This window comes from Melospiza melodia, chromosome 1 (genome assembly GCF_035770615.1).
Source record: "Melospiza melodia melodia isolate bMelMel2 chromosome 1, bMelMel2.pri, whole genome shotgun sequence".
Classification (NCBI taxonomy): Eukaryota; Metazoa; Chordata; class Aves; order Passeriformes; family Passerellidae; genus Melospiza; species Melospiza melodia.
Genome location: NC_086194.1, coordinates 13,197,784 through 13,222,640, shown reverse-complemented (window position 1 = coordinate 13,222,640; position 24,857 = coordinate 13,197,784). Strand labels below are relative to the sequence as shown.

The 24,857-nt window shown below is 36.1% G+C and overlaps 1 long non-coding RNA gene across 1 annotated transcript; it reads left to right on the top strand.

The window, feature by feature from the left end:
* The first annotated feature begins 7,805 nt into the window (after window positions 1–7,805).
* On the top strand, window positions 7,806–22,022 carry LOC134429301 (uncharacterized). Its single transcript, XR_010030572.1, has 5 exons — window positions 7,806–7,905; window positions 10,252–10,329; window positions 14,480–14,611; window positions 20,577–20,670; window positions 21,822–22,022. It is a non-coding gene; the product is annotated as an uncharacterized LOC134429301 (long non-coding RNA).
* The last annotated feature ends 2,835 nt before the right edge of the window (window positions 22,023–24,857 follow it).

Here is a 24,857-nt window from a genome sequence, read left to right as displayed (position 1 = left end):
TCAATTTATACCCAAGATTTATCAGACCCAAGGATGACTTGTCCAGAAGTCAATTTTTTGAGGAATAATACGTGATGTGAGAAGTCCAGGTTCCAGCCTTCAAAAAAATCAGGGTGAAACTCTTGATAAAGGAGGGAATTTGATCAAAATCTCTCCAAAATCAAATGAAAATTGATACATGAAGTGATGCAAAATGTGTCTGTTCTACTTGAAATGTTTGGTTTTGAGTTTTTCTGGGGTTTTTTGTGTTTTGTTTTGCTTTTTGATTTTTTATTTTTAGGGATGTATTGAGTTGATGTGGGCTCCTTTGTTTTGTTTTTGTAAGAAAGAGTATTTTGAAAATCTTACAGTCAGGTGTACCTTAATGGAAACAGAACATTTCATTATATAAACTGCATTCAGCCTAAAAAAAAAAAAAAAGGAAACAAAATGAAATATGCACACACACTTTTATTAAGAGCATTTACTAAGACAGCAGTTGCAAGTTAATTGACTGATGTAAAATTCCTGGTGAATACAACTTTCAGAACACTCCAGTTTCAGATGAACCAGATGTCTGGTGCATATGTGGAATTCCCTACGTGACCTGTTTATAAAATGCTTGACACCAACAAAGCCATAGGAAATATGTGAGAACATTCATTATACTTGTGAGTCTTATACTGTATGTGTTCCTCTTTAGGGAAATAGCTGGAAATTTAAAGTAACTCATGTCTTTTGCTTCATGTCTGTCTTTCCAGTCAGTAAAGCGAGAATATCTAGAACTTTTCTATGTAAAGTTCTCTAGTTGCTAGAGAACAACTCTCTATAGTTGCTATTGGGCAACTATAGGTGTAGTTTCTGGCCAGCTGTTGGGCTAAGGGGGAACACTTTTTTCCATGGAAATACATCCTCATCTTCTAATTCAGCCTCATTTGAATAGAAATTTGCATGGTACATTATGTTCTTGGTTAAACAGTGGAATATCTGCCAAGATGTCATGTCAAAAGATCAAATTCAGCACAGCAGAAAAGGTGGTGAGCAATACACAACAGCCCAGTCACAGCATGTTAAAGTTTGATGTACTCTCTACAGGTTTCCTTTTGCTAAAATTTTTTGAGATCAGCAGTGACATGAATTTTGTGCTCTGTAGTCTACAACTAATGTCAGGTTTTCAGGGAGTCACCTGATGGACAGTTGCTGCATTTATGGCAGCCTTAGATGTCTGAATAATTGACCACTGGTAACAAATCTGTTTTACGCTTTTCACCAGCTGTGCTTCACCCATTGGTCACAGATCAGCAAGGGCAATTAGACATGGAGCTGCAAGACTCACTGATTCATTTTCTCACAACTCCCATTTGTACTCTCTTCCTGCTTTGAAAGTAAATGTCCTTCAATGTAGTTTATAAGAAATCTGGCATCTTTTGCATCATTTCCTCAACTTTCAATACCTGCAAAGGACTGTAACATTCCTGAACATTAGTAACTGCTAGTATTGCACTGCATGACAGCTTTATTTAGCATTAAAGTTATTTGAACTTTAAAGTTTCTAAACCTGAGTTTCCAAAAACAAATCAAGTGCAAAGTATGAATCTACGTGAAATTTTCTTGGATGTCCTACTTTTTTCGGTACAGTCAACACAGCTGTTCAATTCCTACACTCTAGAATTACACAAAGACTTTTTCCAAAGCAGGTGTCCATTTTGTCTTGTAACTAAACAAACCCTAAAAATAGAATGCAAGCAGAACAAAAAGCTTGGCATTTTCCTCTTTAAATCTTTTCTGCAGAAAGTTGTGATTGGGTTCCTTTTCACTATGCTGCATACCTGCTTCTAGCAGCCATGATCTATGATCCTAAAAATAACAGCACACAGCATGAATAGTAACCCACATCATCACCCTACATATAAGGTTTTATAGTTACATATTATATCTATCTAGATTTTTTTGTGTTTCTGGAAAATTGTAAATAACTTTAGAAATGCATAGCCACATTATCAATCTGAGGGCTGGGTAGTTTGCTTGCAAGAAACAATGGACAGCTGAACTACAGCACATTTTACTACAACTAGTACAATTTTTCTGGGTGAATTGTTTTAATAATTCACCAGATCACATATGCCATCAAGATGTATTTCATGTACTGACCTGTCAAGTGAAAGCTACAGCTAATTCATCATGACCTGTTATCTAAATTAGATATTCTTCAGGTTTTGTTAACTGCTTTGATTGTCAAAGTTTTACTTAAAGCTGCAGCTTTCAGTTAAGACATTAGATGGGAAATGAATAATAGAAATTGAAAGATTAAAACATTATTTTTTAAAGAATTCTGAATTTTCTAGGTTTTTGAGCATAAGAAGTGTATTTTTCTTCAGTAAAATGTCCCTTTTCCTCCCAGCTTTGTTCATTTGCTTGCTTATCCTTATAACCCTTTTCCTTATGCACATGAAGCATTGCTGTAGTAGGCTACACATATGGGCTTGCCTCCTACTGCATCAGCCTCTTCTGTCTGGCCTACTCCCTCACAAAACTATTTCTGCAGAAAACGACACTCAGTGTATCACACTGCAGATCCTTGGTTTCCTCAGTCTCATACCCTGTGCCTCCTTTCTGTCAACTAATATTCCAGCTTCCAACCACAAGTACCGAAATACAAAATATCAACCCTGGCTTTATGGAAACCCTTATACCAAGAGACACAAATATGGAATAATTTAATCAGTGTTAGGAACCATGCTCATAAATATATTTTTTCCCCATTCAACGACCTCTTCCAGCAATATCTGAATAAGATTAACAAAATAACATATGTAAGTTGCTTACCAAAAAACATTTTATATCTGTCATTTTATGTAATATAAACATATGCGGAGCATTGGAGACAATTTCCTGAGGTGCAGATTGACACTGAAATAATTTCCCTGTGAAAATTGAATAGGAAGCCTTAAGAGACTTAAAGCTAAACAAGATAAAATAAAAGACTGTAGGGGAAAACATTGCAGTGATGGAGAGTGAGAATATGTTTAATAGGTCTTTTTGCATCTCTCACCTCTGTGCTTTCGTGATTTTTTTTTCTGCCTGAAAATTTTAAAAAGGCTTTTTTTGATAAACAGAATTATTCTGTTCTCTAAAGCTATATGATTTTAGATGATAACTAACTCAAGAGCTTTGTGTTAATGCACTTGAGGTAACACTTCAATGAGGATAGAACAAAATGGAGCAGCAATTAAATATATTTTAAGGATAATCACAAAAAAAAAGTGATTTTAATTTAAAATACATTGATGCCATTCTGCCAAAGCCATCTTAATTCTGAAGAACACTAAACATGATCTGCTAAGCTCATTTAATAGAAATCACAGAATTAAATCAACTGCTACAACTACATGTTAGCCCTTCTGTTCAGACCTGGGGAGAAGAAAATTTTGTTCTGTATTTGAACAACTCCTGATACAATTGAGTTTTATTCCATCACTCAGTGTTATGAGTACAAATCCATAGGAAATAACAGTCTAACCTGCCTTGCTGATGGCAGATTTAGAAAAGCCAGGGACGTTTAAAAACATTTGGTTTCTATAAAAAGTAAATAGATGTCTATCTGCAAGTGTAGGGATATTACACATGAAACATTGCCCTTAAGAAGAGATAGAACTGCCATTTATTTATTTATGGATAAGAAATCACAAGACTTAATTCATTAATAATGAATTAATGGAATTATTAATAAGTTTAAGGACTTTTTAATTCTTAGAGAGTCTTGTCACAAGACATAACGTTAAAAGCAGGGAAACAATCAGTACTGCAGCACAATAATTATACTAAAAAGTTCTGGTTTTTTTCATTATCTTCACCTCTATTAAAAAAATGCACAATTTAAATATGCTGATATAAATGTAGTCAAATCCATAAAAACTCAGAAGTTGAATCTTTTTCCAAATTAAAATCACCAAGTTACATGAAAGTTATTTAGGCAAAGGTGTAACTGCTTCATGTATCTACTGTAGGATTAGTTTCACTTCTCTAGGATTGACAGGGTTTGAAATACAACCTGCAAGAGCCATCATCTCCATTTAAGAAGAGGGACTGTTTTCTGAGGTCACAAAGACTGGATATATTCAATGAGCTTTAACTAACCAGGAAGAAAAAAAGGTTAAAGTGAAATGATTTGAAATGTACTTCTGATGTGCAAAAGAAAATTAATTATTCTGCAAAGAGTAGAGGAGCAAAAAAAAAAGGGGGTAAGAAATAAAGAAAATGATTGTAGGTAAACAGTAAAAAGAGCCAAGAGGGGCATCTTTGCCAGCACAAGGACAATGAGAAAGGTCTTTGAAATTTAAGAAGGCTGAAGAAATATTAGAGAAAATGGGTTTAGTAATACGCTGGGGGAAAGAAATTAATTACAACTCCGAAAGACTTGTGATAATGACTTTTTCTCTTAACTTGTCTATACCAGGAGAATAATTTAGAAACAAAATGAGGAGAATTTGATAAACTATGTTTTTAATTACTGAATTTAGATTTACTCTACGATGTTCTCAGGATAAATTAGTGTGAGGTCCTTGATTGCAGTGAAATTGCACTGGTATCTGTCAGCTGACAGCTTGGTGACTTGTACACAGTTTTCCAAATATCCTAACCTTAATAAATACTTCTCGTTGCTTAATACCACTCTCTGTGATTTCCCTGTCAAGTTACAGGGTCTGACTTGTTCTGTAATTCTGTAAAGACAGATGGCTACAGCTGTTCTTACAGAAGTTCTGATTTGTTTTCTCACTTCTGTACCTTGATTGGGTAATTGTTTTACTGATCTGAACTGAATTTAACCTATTCATCTAAGAATTTTATACAACTTGAATAATTAAGTTGATGAGGATAATTAAAAGTCCAACAGAGAAGCTGATGCTTTTTTTTGTTTCCTCTTTGATGGGTCAGGAAGATTTCAGGAGAATGTACTTTGAGGTGCATTTTTTCTTTCCTTTTTATTAGTTTAGACCAATACTTGCTGTTAGTTCATGATATGCAGAGCTTGCTATAATGCATGCAGTAGCCTTCTGCCCAAAAACAAAAATGCTGTAAAGAGGTATTGTCCATCATATTCAGATGGACAATTACAATTACAAGTCAAGACAAATTGCAAAAGCTGCATATCTTTGTCCTGGTGTACACACCAAGTCATCAACTGAGTCCACACAGTGATGTATATGAAAAGGAAGAGAGATGAACATTTAAGTCATGTAGTGGTCTATGAGGTGTGAGGAACCTCATGCCAGCCTTTCCAACCTCCATGGCAAACCCTTTTCCTGTACAACTTGGATTTTAACACATCTTGTTCTTTGAAACATGGAAAGACATCTTGGTACTGAAATTTTAGATGTCTCAGTGGACCATTCATATATTTTTTACCAAAGTTTCCAATATTAGATGAATAAGTCTACAAAGGTACCTTTTATAATCAGTGGAAAACAATGGGGCACTTTTCCACATTGACTCTGACACATCCACATTTATCTGAGATAAATATTATCTGATACAGTTATCTGAGATAGAGCTGGAGTGTCAATCTCAAAGGTCTATTTTTTTTCAATGGTCATTCAGAAGTCCAAGGCTGACTAATGCAGATTTTGAAATATATCATTTAGAAATCAAATATTAAAGATTAATTCTATGGCACAAGATTTGTCTTGAAAGGCTTCTTCACAGATGTAAATTTAAGCTGCACCTGCTCACCTACACAGGGCATTTGACCACAGGTCGACCAATCCATGTTTTTGCATAATTATAACTCTCCTTTCAGAAACTAGTGGGGAAATGGGATTCCTAATAGAAGTAGAATACAGTAAGTAATGCTCAGTTAGTGTCAACTAAGTATCATTTAACAGTCTCTCAAAAGGAGATTTTAAGTAAGTGCTGCAGTTATTACCAAACAAAATGTGTTGAATATAACTGCAATCCCTCAATGGCAGAATAGCTGTAAAACAGGGCCATCAAGAATGTTATAAAAAGTTAAATATCTTTCCTTCCCACCCTGCTGTAATGCTGTCTGCACTGAAGCAATGGAACTGTGACAGTAATTGCACAATATGTTACTGTATTAATGGTACCCTGAATAACGGTGATTACATTTTTTAAAGTCTTTAAAATAGCATATTTTCCTGATAATCTCTGATAATAGTTTTGCTTTGCCATCTGTCTAGCTAACTCCTGATTCTTTGTTAAAGGCAAGGAATGTAAGCAGATGCAGATGGCATCAGAATCCATGATATCTACAAAGATTTGCATGAGCAGAACAAGCAGCACATGGATAAGGTTACCACGGAGTGGATTTGAATACCAAATAGAAAAACAAAATAGGAAAAAAAAGGAGGCTGCACTGGGTATCTGGTGTATGCCGTGATCACACCAGGCTATAGTGTTTCATGTGCTATTAGGGCATGTATATTACATCAAATATTAAATGCTTGTAGAAACAACAGAAGGTACTGAAAGATACCTTTGTTTCCTGGAGCTCTTTAGATGCCCTAAGGGGTTAGAAGAACACTGGAAATCTGTTACACAGTTAACACTATCAGAAAACAAAGTCAATTCATTGTTCTACTAAGAAATTCATTATATTTACAGGATTTTACCCAATAGGACTCCAAGCTTTTACAGCTTTATGAAAATTAATGTTGCTACATGAATGGAAGCTGTAATAATCTAATAAATAACAATTAATTAAATAAATAATTCATTCTATTTGATTTGTTCCATTACATAGCTCTATACAATCTAAGAACACTATTTCATGCTAATACTTTCTGACTATTTTTCTCATTTAAATTTGAAAATAAATTGAATCTTTTGATATTCCTTAGAATTATAGACTTCTATGGCAATGCCACAGAAGACCACACTTCCATTCTCCTGAGAAAGAAGAAATTATTTCTGTCCCAGAACGAAACAAAAAAAACCAAAATGAAAACCTCCACATCAATAAACTGATTGTTCTCGAAAGGCAAACCATATTTTATTTACAAAACAACCATGATGCAGCGTTTCCTTCTAAGCTGATTTTCTGCCATGATGTACCAAAATGTATTATTTTATAAATAATAGATTAATTTTCCAAACTAGTCCTACTCAAGAGAAAATTAGGAACTTTTAAGAGATCTAGATTCTGACCAGATATTTCTGTTTTCCAGGATACTTTCTGGCTGGAACTGCTTGTGCTGTTCAATGACAAGGAGAAAAATACCACCAGGAGGCAATGTCTTAAACCACTGACATCCCTTGAGACTTCTGTTGTTAAAGGTTTTAATTTTCCTTCTACTGCTGGTATTGTACTAAATAACTTGGTCACCAAGGGGTATTTATATTGTCCTTTCTACGTTCATAGAACAAATGCTGAAATGCTGGACAGCATTTTCTGATTCTAACTTAGGTCTTCTACTGAGGTGGCAGGATCTGTAGCCTATTGGATTTCTGTGCACCCATCAGTATCATCCAAAATTTGGCCTAATTCCTTAGAACAGGTTCTGAAGAGATGTTTTTTGCCTAATACACAAGATTTTCACTTAATTACATCTCATTCCCGTAATCTGGTTCCAAAGAAATGAAGACTTCACTTTTGGACCTTTTTACATTTTTTTCCCTTTTGTTTTACTGTACTTGTACACTCAAGTCCAGTGCTGCATCCATCCCACAAGAATTGTCTCTCCATGTTTAATAGTCATGAAACAGTTAAAATCTTGTCATAGTTAAGGTATGATACCTCAATTTATTGTTCCTGCTGAAACACCTCAGACTACTCACTGCTCACTCACTTCCCTTTGTTGCAGGGTGAAGAGAACTGGAGGAACAAAAAAGCAAAGGACAGGGGTTGAAATAAGAACAATTTATGAGAAGTAGCGGTGAGATAAGAAAACTGTGATGATACCAGTACTGGTAAGAGAGTGCCCAAGGCAGGGGAATGATTCACAGGTGATTGCTCACCCTGCAGAACAGGGCACTACCTGACCACATCTCCCAGAAAACTGGAAAGAACACCCCCACACCCCCTGGGCATGGTGTGAGGTGACATTAATAACCTCAAGGTCCTGGCTGTTCCCCTCCTGGTGCTGCAAAAATTGGCCTGTCCTGGCCAGAACCAGGCCAGGTATCTACCCCATGACTGAGTTACTGTTGGCTATACTGTCCCAACAGAGTGCACAACCAGAATTCTACCACCTGGGTTGAGGCAATTCAACCAATTTCATGTGAATATAGACTGTTTATTCCCTTCTCAACTGCTTTTCAGCCTTCTTTTCCCTTACAGTGATCTCTGCCAGCATTTGAATCAATCTCATCTTTTAGCTGAACAGAGATGCATGGTTCTATTTGCTGTGTTTTCACCAGGGCCCTTTAATATCTTCATGATGATGTTGTGGTCCAGCTTGCAAAGCAGCTATTTTCATCACAGTTCATGAGAAATATGCAAACCAACTATTCAGAGTAGAGCCATTTTTTTTCCTTTTTTGATGATCCAAAGCTATCTGTATGGGTCTAAATAAACACCTTTTACTCTGACAAAAGAAATTTTGACATAGACCTCATAATGGGTTTTAGACATCCTGGTGTTGGCTAAATTACATCTTAAAGCATATCTGAGCATTTCTTTCCCAATAAGAATATCAATAAATTAATTACTAAACATGGCATTCAAAGGTTAAGTCTTTTAGTTTAGTTAAGTCTTTCACTTAAATGCAATCTGATCTGATTGTATTTAAATGAAAGAGACATTTCTATCAATTTCATTTGATACAGCTCCAGTAGTTCAAGAGAATTACTTTTATTTACATCTGGTGATAATTTTGGCCCTTGGACAAAAATAGATCCAAGACAAATAATGGATATAAAGGTGAAAAGAGTATCAGTCAAAGCTGATTATCTCCCTTTACATTTCACTGTGCATGGTACATTGTAGCACTATTTCCTCTTGCCTCTTGTGAAAATTTGTAAGGATCTTCCCCATCCCTAAAACTACAACTGTGGTTTACACTCTGTTCTGGTGGAAATTGCAGCTTCAGGAACATTGGGTAGCACATGAAGAATGGAAAATATGTATTTTTTTTGAGTTGAAAATAGATTTTGGTGACTTGAATATTGTGCAGAAGGTACTTGAAAATTATTTTTACTTTCCTTTTTAGAACCAATGTGTTACTACATGTTCAGCTCAGACTTCTGAGAGGAGGAGCTCTGTGTATTCACCTTTGTGCTATCATCCCACAGGAGGCAGCCTTTATAAGCACAGACGTTATGACTGCCCCATTCCCAAGGAATGGGAATTCCTTGAGTCTTTTTCCCATTGTCTGTTCACATAAAAAGGCTCCATTTTTAGCTTTGCCATGATCCCCTGCCCTATGGAAAGAGGATGTGGCTGGATGTAACAGGATTACTGTTGGTTTGCTCTGCACTTAAACTGCATTAATCCCATGCTCTGGGGCTTCCAGTGGGCTCTAATGGCTGAGGAGGGAGGAAACCTCCTGAAAACTCCAAATTTTGTGGCTTTCGTGCCTTCCTGTAGGGTAGAGATGTGCCATGACACAAAGGGACATGAGGTAAGGTGTGAGGAGATAACAAGGAAAATTTCAATTTCTCAAAACTTAGGTAGAATATTTTCTTTTCACATTAAAAATTTAACTGAGCACAAGACTGGGTATGTTGAAGGGAACCAAGGGTTTTTCTTTGGTTGGTTGGGTCCTCCACAGGAACATAAGTGATCATAATAGTTTTCCCTGGACCTATTTCTATTTTTCTATACCCAACTTTGTTGGCCCTGGGAGCTGCCTTCTTGTTCCTTCCTGCTCTGTTTCCATGGGAAATCATATTTCTTCTTTTTGATCTTTCATTAAAGGTTTTAATTTTTTTGAATGGATAGTGGAAAGGATACTATATGGGAAAAGGTACTGCAGAAACAATTTGGATTCCCTGAAATTAGATATCAGGCACAATATTTCCTGTGATTTCAAGGGCATTAATATATAAGTTCCTCATGGTCATGCCCAGTTCCATCTTCCTAGTGTACAAGACTCCTGAATTCACTGTGAAACAAGAAAAAATTTCAGAACAAAGGACTGAATTTGACAGAGTACTAACAGGAATATAAGGAAGGGGAAGTAAAAGAGGATGATGCAGTCTTATCTTTAAATGAGTAAGGTTTATTGAACTTCTAAAGCCTTCTCATAGCTCTTTTGCTAAAACAAAGACTTAAAACCAATATAATAATTAAGTGGAATTTCTACTTCTTTATAGACATTGAGGCAATTCTTCATTCAAGCATCAAAATGGCATCAAAAGTCCAGGCAAAGAAAGGACCAGTGACAGCCAGAGGTAAATTTTGTATTCCATTGTTGGCAGATATGGGAAATTTATCTTCTAGGCTTGAACTGCATTTGGACAAAAACTGGTACATTTTCTAGCCTGTGGCCCACTCCTTCCATTGACTACAGTATCACCTAGTAAAATAAACTATTTCATTTTCAGAGTGATTTTCGTTTTCTTGTCACATTTAATTTTAGGTTACCTGAGGAAAAGAAATAAATACCTGAAATACAAGAAAAATAATACAACTTCACAATTTTTGTTTTTTTCTGAGTTGCTCCATTACAGACTGAAATACTCTAGAATTTTCTGCCTGATCAAGGAAACAATGAAAATAAGATTTTGTGGTAATACCATTGAATTTTGCTGTTTCATCTTTAGTCATTTACCTGTTGTGGTCATATTCAAAGTAAGTGGTTTAAATGAGATAGCATATGAGGGAAAAGATTTATATCCATGCTCCTTAGAAGGATGTAAACAAATCTGTACAATCTGCAAAGCATCATCATTCTGCAGATATGTTTAGCTAAGCATAAGAAATTTAAAAAGTCCATATGTATGCATTGCCATCCCATTCCTCGGCACAGATGTTTCCAGAGAAAGAATACAGAATGACTTAGCTGGGAATTCAGCTAACCCCTTGACTCTCATCCAAAGCCTTTAGCAGGTGACTTGCTAGGCCTACAGTGGTTTAAATTTCCTTCCACTTAATCTTTTTCTCTAGTAGGTTGCAGCTGTAGATATGTGACGGAAGAGTTATATTTGAGTGGGATATCAGATTGTATCACCTCCAATACTCCAGCTAAAGAAATGAAATCAAGTCTGTGCTGGTTTTTTGCTATGCATCTACCACCTTTTTTTCTTAATACTGCATGGAAAACTATGCATTTAAAAAAGTAAATACTGAACAGACTTTCTCTGCAATCCCCTGCTGTGAGCTCTGCACGAATAATTTTGTGTTTGAAGGATTAAGATCTCAACAATTCTAGGGCAGTGACAGCAACTGAATTACATCTTCTGAAGTTTAGTATTCTGTCATATTAGATATTTAGTCAGATCTGAGGCTATCTGAACACTAAACCCTAACTGGCTACTCATACAGAATTTTTTGAGTGCAGAATGTTTTGAGACATACATGATTTACATAAATTCCTTTCTTTTCTCCAAGGGAGCTGGTGCTAGCTGACTATCCAGGAATGCATGTCTGGTCTTCACAGTGGAATACAGGGAATGGGAGCATATTGTGGACATATTAGTGATGCCTTGAGAGGCTGCCTAGAACAGAGGCTAGACAGAGTTAAATGAATAAAGTATGTATTTATTAAAAGGCCTTCAAAGGGTACAACTCGGGCAGTACAAGAGCCTGGCCAGGGTTACATCCAAGATGGATGATGGGTCATGAGTTTTCACACTTTTATAAGCTACACATTGGTAGTTTACATTTGCATATTGAGGTAATTGTCCAATTACAGCTTCAGGTTATGCAGTCCCATCCTCCCAGATTGCTCTCCTCAGTTTGCTGCTGTTTATACTTTTTGGGCCTGAAGCTGCAATGGTTCCCTTGGTTCTTGGGCTGGAAAAGTATTTTTTTGTCTAATTAAATTGTGAGGAGAACTTGCTAACACTTTATATGAAGTTCAGAGCTATGTACCTATGCAGTACAGAATCTGGAAAATATGAAAGCTAAAACTTAATCCATCAGAATGTAACACAAAGCAAATATGATTGGATTTCTTAATATAGTAAAATCTAAGAAGCAGAATGCAAATTTCCAAATGAAGTGGAAATACTGTGGCTTAGGATGCCATAGCATTCTTCTGCTCTCAGTGCTTTTTCAGGAATCAGCTAAATTTTAACAACATTTAAAATTTTAAAGCCATAGTGCAGACTGAAATCTCTAAAGAGCTTCATGCTCTGGCTCTGATTCCCATGCTGTCTTCTGTCCCTGCCTCTGGGGATGGCAGAAAATGATCTGATTGGGAAGGATCCTGCCAGGCCAGTCTCTTACTGCTTTTCTTGATTACAGAAGTGCAATAACTCTCTTCTATCTCTGATTTTCATACCTTACCTGGCCTTCTGGGTCTTCTTGCCCAATTGAACCAGAATTAAGGTTAAATAGAAAAAATAATTTGTGCTGGAAACTATATTCAGAAACTCCTTTTGATAGCATTTCAATATTTTCAATTCCTTTATATATTATTAATGTTTTTCCAGCAAGAATAGGGAGAAAAGAAACAAGACTGAAAAAAGAAATTAGTTCTCTGCTCTGGAACTCTAGCTCTGATCAGTGATTTTAAGGACAAGGAAATAAAGCAATGCTCTCTGCAACTTGCACCTAATTACAACAGTGTGTTCAAGAGGGAGGAAATAGAATGTGTGCTGGCTTTGTGCACAGAGCCTGGCATGCAGCAATATGAAAGAGTGGGAGCTCTGTGATGTACAGTTTATCTCAGCAGCACAAGCAAATCCCAGTCATTTTCCAATAGCTGTTCTGTCAAAAAAGGGGTGTAAATGGAATTGCTGAAGCAAACACTCAGCCAACTGGACTTGTGTGGGTAGACACAGGTTGTTTTAGCTGGTTGTGATTTCTCTTACTCATTTGAAGTGGCACAGAAGAGATGAAGCAAATAATAAAGCTTGTCTTTAAATTGAATAATTTAAAATATGTGTATGTGATTTGTTGGGAAATTATATTTAAAAATATTATAACCCTTCTCTGGAATGAAACTAAATAGGAAAAGAACTTCCAAAAGTCTCAGAAACCTTCACCTATGTGGATTAAAAATGAAGTGGAAGTTATTTTTCTATATCTGTTTTTACAGAAAATAGGGCTCAGTTCTTCATAAGAGAAACCATTCTATTTCTGTGCAAGCATATTTTGAACAAACTCTCTGGGGAGGCTGTGGATTCCTCTTTTTGGGAATTTTGTCAAAACAGGTTTAGACAAACATCTGGTAGGGGAGTTTTCCCACTCTTCTAAGCACCAAACAGACTGACAAAATCTAGACTGTATAGAGAAACTTCAAATGAAGAAAGAGGAAGAACAGAGCAGGAAGGTGTTTGGGGGAAGGGTAGTGAAAATGGAGGTTAAGGTAGATAGTGAGGTTAAAAATGATGATAAGTGAAGCAGATTGAGCCAGTGCAGTTTCCTGGGGGATGATTTTCTCAGTTTTATTTTGAATTTTAAAAGGTGAAATTTTCCCCTGCTCCCTTAATAATAAAAGTGCTTTGCAATTCTATAGTGTCTTCATCTTACAGTTTCAAAGAACTGTAATGAATTAGGACTCTGAATTTTCCTCCAAGCAAGATAGATGGGCTCCAATGCCACCCTTTGTGTGTCTGACTACCTGCTTTTGAATGTCATCATTCTCTGATGGAATGAGGAAACATGAGCAATGGAGGAATGAATATCTTTCAAATTGACTACATGAAAGTGTAATTCTCATGAAGGCAGCTTCCCATCCTGACATTAAATGCAAACACAGTGACCCACATACATCCAGAATGGGACTGACAAATCTTACGTTAACCGCTTGATTTAAAATCAACAACTGACTTCAAAAGAAAAGAAGCGACACAAATACTTTTTTCTAATAAGAGAGTATTGCCATATTCTCTCATTAATATGGTAAATAGTCATATTGTGTACATTTTAACACATGACTACTTTGAAGTCTGGCTTCAAAGTAGGCAAGTAGAGTTACATGCTTTTGCTGTAAACTTCAGAGCAGAGAGCATTCTACTCATCTGTCTGTTCATCTGCTGGTCTCCTGAGCTATCAATCTCTTAAAAGCAAAATATCCCTCACCATAATGCCACTAATTCACAGAATGCTGATATGTTTTATTACTTAAAAATGTGGAAATGACTGCATTTTCCATTAGGAATAAATACAGACAGATGGAAAAATATACTAATAACAGATCCCTCTACAACAGACCTTTTTTATTAAGATGATTCCATGTGACTATAACTGGAGTAGGTCAAATGCTGATTTGGTGATATGTATTTTGGTATTTTTTCAAAGTTTTGAGTCTGGGCTTATAAACAAACTGTAAAATCCTGACATTTTCTACAGAAGTCAATTTTAAAAAGTTTTCATTTAAGAGCAGCCTAATTTCTTTCTTTCTATTTCCTATTTTATCTTTTTCTCCTTCAGAAAAGAAAATATCCTGAAAAGATGATAGAACTGGTCTGAGAAACGTGGGACCAGACCAGTCCTGAGAGCCTTCTGAGATTCAAGTAATGATCTGACAGAGGCCAGGAGAGCAGCAGTCCTGGCAGATTTATGGTAATTGCTGAAGTGAACCCCAGATGTGTCACCAGGCCATCACACCCCACAGGGCTGTCCCGGACTGACTTTCCCCTTCAGGCTCCTTACTGCAGAAGAACAAGCAGGCAAGGAGACAATCCTCAGTCCCTGGAAATCAATTCTGTGCCTGCCTCCTGTAGGTCAGGTCCTTTGCCAGGAGGGGCTTCTTGGCTAAAGTAAACCTGATTGGCATATCTGATTAGGAAATGTAAGTTCATGATGTCCCTGCAGCCTGTCAGAACAGCAGGCACACTGATACTGGAAACAGCTGGCATTTTGATGGGGTGACATCAAAACCATCTATATAAAATAAAATGGGGGGTTGGCCCATTTTGCCCTATTTGTGTTTTTGGACATTTGCATATGCCCCTTGAAAATTGTGCCCCTGATATATTCCTGTCCTGAATATTGTCCCCCTGATATATTCCTGGTGGCTTTGACCAAATATAACTACAATAACAAGTCTCAAATAAACCACTAGTATATACTGGTTATGATAAACACATAGCTGAGATTGCTTTCTTTTTCTTCCAGCAGCTTTAATTATTCCTTCCATTCATTTATGCCATGAATCTAACTAGTATTCCTTTGGAATCTTTACCTGGGGCTGAGTGAGCTCAGCATTTATTTGACTGCTGTTGATCTAGTGATAATGTTAAAGTCAGTCTGCTAAGCTGGAACATGCAGCTCTACCAGGAAACTCCACCCTATGAATCATTAATAGGACTTGCTGTAGTTTGCCCCTAAGGATGACAAGCATTCATGTGTGCTGTGTGAATCACCCTCTTGCTATGATGCCTGCCACTGAAAGCCCTATCAGGTTATTTAACAGAGTTAAAGAGTCCTCCTCTTTATTATTATTATTATTGTTGCTGTTAATTTTATTTGTATTACTTTTGTTATTATTCCATACAAAAAATCCACACAGAACATTTAAGGCCAGTTATTCATGTCAGATCTTTCCACTTAGCAGGACATATAAAGAAGAAAGCAAGATCAAAAATCCTCATGTCATTGTATTGGGGGGTCACAAAATTATACCTCATAATCAATGGGATTTTTTGTGCTAGGAAACCTGGAATTCTCTCTCTCTCTCTGTCAAAAAAAGGCAATTACATAATTTGCTATTTGTTCAACAAGTGGTGATAATAAAAGTACTGGACTTTAATATAACTGCTTGAAGAGAGGGATTCAGGAATCTAGCCAAGAGGTATCAGAGGAGAACAGTACTTCAGGCCTGTGATCTCATTTATTTTGTCCCCAAAATCTATTTAATGCAGCATTTACTTTTGAAAGAAGAAAAAGGGGAACCTAAAATGATTGTACTCATTTGTGTGTTAAGGGATTGATTTGCCTGAGACTTAAGCATTAAAATGTCATATATTAAAAAGAGCTCTGATGTTTTATACAACAAGGAAGTACCATTGTATGAATGCATAAATATTTCTTTTCAACTTATATTACACAAATTCTGTGCACAGAGTGTGCCATGAGGTTTTACTTTGCTTTGAAGCTATCTTTAGTACAGTGCTAAAAACCATAAGACTGAAAAGCTAACCACACCCTGCACCTTCAAACTGAACAGATTAAATAGTGCTCACTTTAACTCAGCCTGCTCCAAACCCAGCACCCTCCAATAATCCAGGCCTGTAGCACAGAAGTGTAGCTGCTAGCTGCCTCAATGCAGTAATGTGCATGGGCAAACAAAACAAACAAGACAGATAAAGCATGCGACAGTCAAAAACAGATAAGAGAAATGGGAATTGTCTAGCTGAAAATGGGACAGTTGGCATGTATGAAGGTAAAGATGGAGAGCATTGCTATAGAAATGCAGTAATGAAAACACCTGTTAGGCATAGAAAAAATTCAATGGTTTTCATCATGCTGAGTCTGCGCGCCTCAAGATTTCTGTAAAAAGGCTGCAAATTCTTTCTTCAGCATTTGACCCAGTCATTACATTTTTTTGCCTGCTGCTCCTGTAAGAATACTGCTGAGGAAGTAGCATAACTAAAGAAAAGGATGAAATCAACATGTCTTTTAGACTTACCTCAGGGATAGTATGTTTTGTTAAGTAATTTTTTTTTAACTTGAAACCTGTTAACTTGCTGAGGCTGTGAGCAAAAGGCTGCATCCTCTTGTCCAGAATTTTCAAATTTGAAAAGGTATAGAACACATCAGAGTTCCATAAGTGATGGAACTTCAATTACAGCAGTAGTTTGCAGAAAAGGATTAGTCTGGCCTCTTTAAAAGATTTCTGCATTTCTGATTACTGTCAGCATATGGGGTAAGTGTAAAGGCTAGGAATATTCAAGAGGCTGAGCAAAACTGAGGTGATGAGTAGCGTTGACTCAGCTCCCCTTGTGGCTACTTGTTGATTAAGGTTCTTATGTGAGGATGTTCATTTGAAGGAAAATGCTAAGCTAGACATATCTGTTCATGCTACCAACTCCACTGTCCTTTTATGCTGAAAAGGTGTGCACAGGCTGTCAAACAAGCAATTCCTAGAGGTATTGGAAGACCCTAGAGGCAATCTAAATAGCTCAGGTGTTGGTTCAAATCTAACTTGCTTTGAGACTTTGAAGGAAATCCCTTCTGTTTCAGACAACTGCAGTGAGCAGAAAATGGCTGCAAGGTGCCTGAGAAGAGAACAAATATTGAGAACATTCTGAGAGCAAACTCCAGAGCACCTGTGAGCCCCAGTGATGCTGTCACTCTTCTTGATTGCTGAGACATGAGGGACTAAATTGTTATTTCTCATCCCTGCAGCTTACTTATCCAAATCAACCCACAGAAAGAAGAAAACAACCCCCTTCCAATTAACTTAGAATGAATATTTTATTTCCATGAGAATAGTTTGATCTCCGGATGCTTTGTGGAGGAGCTATATAAACTGCAGAAAGGACACTCTGGCTGAGTTGCACATTTGTAAGAGGACCTTGCCCCTTTCATCTCCACACACAATGGCTTTCCATCCTCTAAGTGAATGTATATTTTACACCTTATAGCAGCAAAGAGCAAACATTGCAGGAGATATTAATCTTACTGTGCAGTGTAAGACAGCATACTGTGTCAATTAAGGCCACCTGTTTAATATATGAAACTCCAAGGACCCTTCTTATCCTGTGTAATATAAAAGTATATTTAATAAGGAATCTGGAGTATTGGAAAAGATTTGGTTTGGAGTGCAGAGAAAGATAACAGAATCCAGAAATACTTCATGGTAATTTAATATGTATTGCTTTAGAAAACCATGTGGGTTTAGAGTAAATCACAAAATATTAAAGCAGCATGGAGTAATGATACTGACATGATGTTAATGTGAGCTAACTCATTTTTTATAGTGTGCAGAGACAGCTACAAGTGAGCAGGTGCTTTGTGTGTGCCTTCAGTTAACCAAGGCATCAAATGTATCGGGTTTAATATAAGCACAAACCTTATTACACTCATAGTTAAAATGAAGAATTTATTTTCCCATGACTTTGTTCACATTAAAGTTTTATGTAAACTGGAAAATTAATCAAAAATTGACAAAAAGCCCTGTGGAAAATACTAGGTACAATTACACCATCTGTGACTCAGCAGGTCTTGAAGGTGGAGAATGGAAAATGCTGTGGAAGAGTTCTGCTTTTCTTCCTCAAGTGTCTACTGATGGCCACTGCCAGAGACAAGACAGTTGGTTAACTGGACCTTCTCAGCTGTTTATCAGCCAAAATCAAACTCGTGTTGCATATAGGAGCCAGGTGGCTTTTATCCTGATGGGGCTGAGTGGTGAAATTTAGCTCTTAGAGCTCTAAAATGTTATAACCAACATAAAGGTATTGTTAATAGAAATATAAACATGTAATTCATGGAATTTTAGTCTAACTTTAGCTTAAACAAGCATATTTACTGAAGGATATGTCTTGAATTTTCTACTACTTTTAATTCTATATTGTAATCCCAAAGTTAGTATGCATGTGGAAGGTTACAACAAATCACCCCTACAGTTTGAACCAACTTATTGCATTGGACATAAGGGAAACTATTCCCTTTGAATGAAAAGGTTTAGATTCTGTGTTTACATTACATAACACTATCTACTCCTGCTATGAAAAAAGCCAGAAAAAAATTAAAATGTATTGGAGTCTTCAGCCAGGGAGGCAAGAACTGCCCCGACTCCAGAGTAAAGATTGAAAAAGGTTGTACCTAAAAAATCTGAGATTCAAAGAGTTTTGAATTGTCAATTTTAAGCATTTGCTTGCTTTTTTTTTTTTTCCTTTTGTATTTCCTTAAATTCCTAATAGGAATTTAAGACGTGACTTATAACATTTGAAACGAGTTCATGGAAAAGAGTTGGCTGGATAGATGAAGGAACTGCTTATTTGAGATAGAGGCATGTGGAGACAAGAGAATATCTCTTTTCAAAATTCAGTCAGCACAAAGGTCACAGTGGCTTTGGTCTGAGCTCACTACAAAGCCACATTTTTCCATATCATGTCATCTAGAGGATTCTACATGGAGCACAGCCTACACAAGCTGTAAATGTCATTGCACAAACTTTCTGGCACCTTGATCTGCAGAAAACTTACTCATCAAGAAAATACTTCACTCTTGGAACAGTTAATATCTCACCTTGCTTCCAGGTCCTATGTCAAGAGAAGTTTCACATTTGAGTGAGTTTGAGATTGTTTGATATGAGACTGCAACAGGCTCTGACAGAGGGAATTGCGTCTGACACTCAAAAGACACTTTATTAATGGAGAAAACCATAAGCTAGTGAGAATCAGATGATGGTGATGATGATGATGATAGTGATTAAAAGAATTGTATGATGAATAGACTGGCTTCAGTTAAATGGGTATTTTGAGTTTAGAGCGTTCTTTGAACCAATTTTGAATCGAGTAGGTTTGTGGCTCACGGACCGGACAAAACATTCTTAAGATAAATGCAAGTGTGATAATTTTACAGAAGAAAATTAGGAGCAAATTCCAAGGTAAACTAAAAAGCTGTGGAGCTTTTAAAATATTTTTAATGCAATTTTACTTGTGCCAGTACCTTTTTATTTTTCCTTTTGATGATCCATGGTGCATTTTTTAGCCAACAAGGTTATTGAGAAGGAAACAGATGCTCTGGTTAGAAGCAATTATTTGTATGTAGAGATCTGACAACCTTACAGATGTCAATAGTTTTAACAGAGTCTAATGTTTATTTTCTAGCAGAACACTGTTCATTTTTCAAAAGCTGGTTTAGAATCTCACAGTAAAGCATTAGTATTAGGATTATTATAAAACATTAGTATTATTTTCTCATGTTTTTTAATTTAGTAACAGGATTAGTTTACATGAAAATACATATCAGTGACTATCGTGAAAGATAAGAAGCAGTAGAACAATCACAATGCTTTGTACTGTCATGTTTGGGACTATGATTTAATGTCCAATCTAAGATGGATTGTCTGTTGTTTGGATGAAAAACGAAATGAAGACGTTTTTTCTTGCATATTATATTGGAATGTATTTAATTTTTAAAATAACAGACATTTTCATTAATCCAAAGAACCTAGAACAAACAAATTTCAAATAAGATGGTTGTTTGGTGGACTATAAGGTGTGATTTGCATGATCTCAGTTTATTTTTCACAATGCTCTCTTTGTTAGTCCACTGTAACAGTAGATTCTTCCCAGTTTTGCAACAGAAAAGCTATGACAAAAGGACAATGAGAACTATTCTAAAACTTCTGATTATGATGTTTTATTTATAAGCCTAACTAAAGATTTAGAGCATCTGCAAAATATTTTTCTATGGTTATTCCAGAGCCTTATATCATGCAAATTCTTTCACTCCTATATAGTATTTCATCACCATCACAATCATGAGAGATGCAAATTCTGGAAAGAAAGAAAAAAATTAAAATACTTTATCACAGTCCTGACTTTGATTGTTCCCTATGCCAACATCCTCCTAGCATTTGAAGTGGCCCTCAATGTTCCCCATGTACCATTGGCAAGTCCCCCAGGATGACTTACAGTACAAGAGAAGCTGTAGAGAAGACAATTAGGGTGAGTTGTGTGCAAAAAGATCAGTAAATTATATTGTTTTCTTATAGCATTAAAATAAAGCAGAACAAGTTATTAACATGGACTTTTAAAACTCAGATATTAGACAACAGGTTTTGCACCAACATTAGGTTATGACACCGACACACTAATGGAGTGTTTAAAAGGAGCCATTTGCCATTTCAGCATTGGCAGATATTGTGGTAAAAACCCTCCAATCTTTACTAAATATTTTGTGTTGTTTTGAAAAATTTACAACAACCACCTGTAAATTTTAGAGGTTCAGATAAAGTAAAAATTCCAATTTAAATATTTCTCCAGAATAAGAAGTTTATATGCTAAAGTCTTTGAAATATATTCTCCTGTACTAATCAAGAATTTATATCCTTTTTTGCTGTTAGTTAGTTTTAGCTAGATCAAGTATTTGCCAAGTAAGAGTTGTGATGACATGAAAACTTAGAAGTGGTCTGTTTCTTTCTGTAAAAGCATGAGAAAAACATACATCAGGAACAAAAAGTCCTGTTGCTCCCTAGAGGACAGCACAAAAAAAAAAGTAATTCTGATTGCTGAATCTGACTTTAGGTGATAGTTTGTTTTACACAAGCATTTGAAAAATTTTTATTACCAAAAATTTTAGAACTACACTGAGAGGGTGTGTGAGAATCACATGAACCTAGCAGCTTTTGCTTAAAAGCTTTTCTAATTTTAAAAGGTCACACACATCCTCTTTTTCATAAAGTTCCATTCCTATAACTCTGTCTTTCAAGTTCAGATTTGTGTTTCTTCCTGTAAAGACGAACACTAATAGTATATTAATCTTTAAAGTAAATCCCTATACTTTCACTCTATCAGTGAATATCAGGTTTAATATTCTCCCTATTTCTAATCACTTTTATGAAGCTGAAATTTAGTTGCTTTTGCATACAAGTTCCTTTGTTGTTACTGAGCCACTCTACTACACATCACTTGATTTGATTTTGATCACTACTGAGAGGACTACCTTCCCTGAGACACAGACTTTTATTTCTCTACCCATTAAAACTTCTACTATACTTTTAAAGAGATAAATCTCATTTTAGGTCTGTTTTCTATTTGTAATGTAGCATGGGTCTGGAGAATGCCTAGTAAAATTATGTTTCTGGTTCTATTCCTAGCCCTGGAATATGTTGACATTTGCTACACACTGAAGTATCGACCACCTGCCTCAAGAAATGGCTCAAAGTTCATTGCATTTGAAATGATTCTGCTTTGATCCCTGGCTCTGGAGAGAAGATGGAGCAGTTTTGAACTACTTCTGGGAATGACTGCAAAATACACTGCATTTTAATACCTTTCTGCACTCAGCTTGGCAATTTTTTCTCTGTAAGAGTCTTTAAGTTTCAAAATACCATTTTGGAGGAAAGAGTAATGAAAGTAGTTCTAAACCAGTATTTACTAACTCAGAAAGACCAAACATGTTTTAGAATCCTGCTTTCTTTATGCAGTAAAACTCTTTGGAAAAGATAAACGTGACAACTATGGCATACATCCAGCACTTTTTTTGTGAAGAAAGTATTGAAACTGGTTAATTTTCACACTTCTGTGTTAAAAGACGAAAGAAAAAAAAATATTATCAAGCCTTAAACTTTTATATCAGACTACATGTGTTAATTACTATTGGCCTATAATTCTGGGATTAATTCCTTTTGCACAAATTCAGGCCACCCAATATGTCTCAGAGATCTCTGTCCCTAGGCTATTTGGAGATAGACACCTTTCTATTTCAAAGCTCTTTCATAGGAGTTTCCTTCAAAGACTCAAGTCTGTATTGTAAGAAACTGTTAATCAGTTCCTCTGTCATTTCCTTCACATTGTCTCTATTTTTGAGATACAGTAATTAAATCAGTTTAGGGAAGCTAAATCAGAAAACACCTTGTTTCTTAAAACCTCCTCCTTTTTTAATATTGTTCACACCCCTTTATCCTCTCTAGAGACTCATACTCAGTGGTTAATATTGCTGAAATTGAGTGATTCATGGTTTTCCCACAAAATGAAGGAATTATTATCCTTGATCAATAAATTGGTACTCAGAGTATGAACACGCAGAGTATGAACAGGCAGTCACCAAAAAGTGACTCTTCACAGGTTAAGGGCTTCCTAGTGAGCCTCAAAGGTGACATCATGGCCTTTATACAGGTTCATTCCAAACCACCAGGGGAAGGTGATATCAGTTGTCTACATTATATTATTTAAAGGACTAATAGAGTAATCATCATCCTATGGATAATAGGGGCATGATGTCTCTCTTCTTTAGTATGCTTAAAAGGTGCAAGTCAATAGTTAATATATTTTGACAAGATTCCCTTTTGATGTCATAAAAAAAATCAAAACCAAGTACTCAGAAATTATTATAGCATTAACAATTTTGGATTTGAATGGCCTTATTGATGTTTCCTGCAGGGAGAAATGGTCCACTTGTGTCTGATGTGCCATTTACTGAGATTTATCCACCATCTGTAATGTTAGGACTTACTCCAAAATCCTTTGAAGTCTATGGAAGGATTTGTATCAATGGCAGGGGACTTTTCTTAGGTAACTACTGCTCTGAATTTTGAAAGCTAAATGCACTAAATTCTAATCCTTAGAGATTCAAAGGTGTGGGTATTTTGAAGGGCTTTGAACAGATGATTTTGTGAGTGGAATCATCATGATATGAGTACTGACACAGTACTGATTTTTCAGGAGGGTACAGTTTTGTCTCCTTTACATTTTTGAAATAAATTTTTTCAGGAAGCAATGCAAACAGCAAAAAAGATGAGCTCATTCTCTTCTTTCTTATTTAACACATAATAATTAAGCTTCTACTTAAATCCTGAATGTGTAAAGAAAGGATATGTATTCTTAAGTAATACCTGAAAAATTTGTGAATCAGATCTAGAGAATCTAATTTTACAGTCTGGATATGAGGTCCTGAAGCATAATGACATGTCGAAAATTTAAAGAGAAGAAGATTTTCATTAATCAAATTCTATTTTTCATAAAAGCAATAAATGAAAACACATTGTGTAAAATACTGAATTTAACATCTGACCTTGTATTTTCCACCAGCCTGTCATAGTTTAACCCTAGTAAACAGCTCAGCCCCACACATCTGCTCAGTCACTCATCCGCAGTGGGATGGGGCAGATAATCAGAAGAGTAAAAATGAGAAAATTTGTAGGTTGAGATAAAAACATTTTAATAGGTAAAGTAAAACCGGTGCACAAAACCAAAACAAAGCAAGGACTAAATTTGCTACTTCCCATGGGCAGGCAGGTGTTCAGCCATCCCCAGGACAGCAGGTTTCCATCATGTAATGGTGACTTGGGAAGACAAACCCCATTGCTTTGAACATCTCCTGCTTCCCTCTGCCCATTTCCTATGCTGAGCACGATGCCGTGGGGTGTGGGATTCCCCTTCAGACAGGGGGATCAGCTCTCCCAGCTGTGTCCCCTCCCAGGTCCTTGTGTCCCCACAGCTCCTCACTGGTGGGGTGAGAGGCAGAAAGGCCTTGACAGGGCACAAGCCCTGCCCAGTGATATCTGAGACATTCCTCTGTTCCCAATGCTGCTTTTGTCACAAATCCAAAATACAGCTCCACACCAGCTACTGAGAAGAGGATTTACTTTATTCCAGCCAAAACCAGCACATAGCTCTAACATTTTCTCCACCATTAATTAGCATTTTTCTGTGATTCTTTGTTGTGCCATGTCAACATTTGATCATCTGTAAAGTTGTGGTTATAGTGGAGTTTGATATCCGTGCTTATTTTATTCACTTCTTTGTCCAAAGGAACAGAATTTTACATTTTCCCAGTCTTTCAGAAAATGAAAATGCAATTTAACTAAGCCTAATTTGAAATGCAACAGCTGGTGTCTATTGAAAAAGCAGAAATCCCCAAAAAAATCAGGAAATCTTTCCATAACAAAAATTTATTTTTTTCTAAATTGGCATATCTGACTAAAAAATAATTTCTAAAAAGTAACATGAACTGAATAGTCGGTTATTAAAAATAAATTTATATTTAGAAAAAATAAGACTACGTAGTTTTATTCTAAAATCAAAGTATAAATGTAAATAAAAATTGAATTTAAATATCAGTGATTTCCTACTTTGTTGAATATAAGGTCACTTGAATAGAGATATAACTGCAATGAGGTTTTTTGAATTAA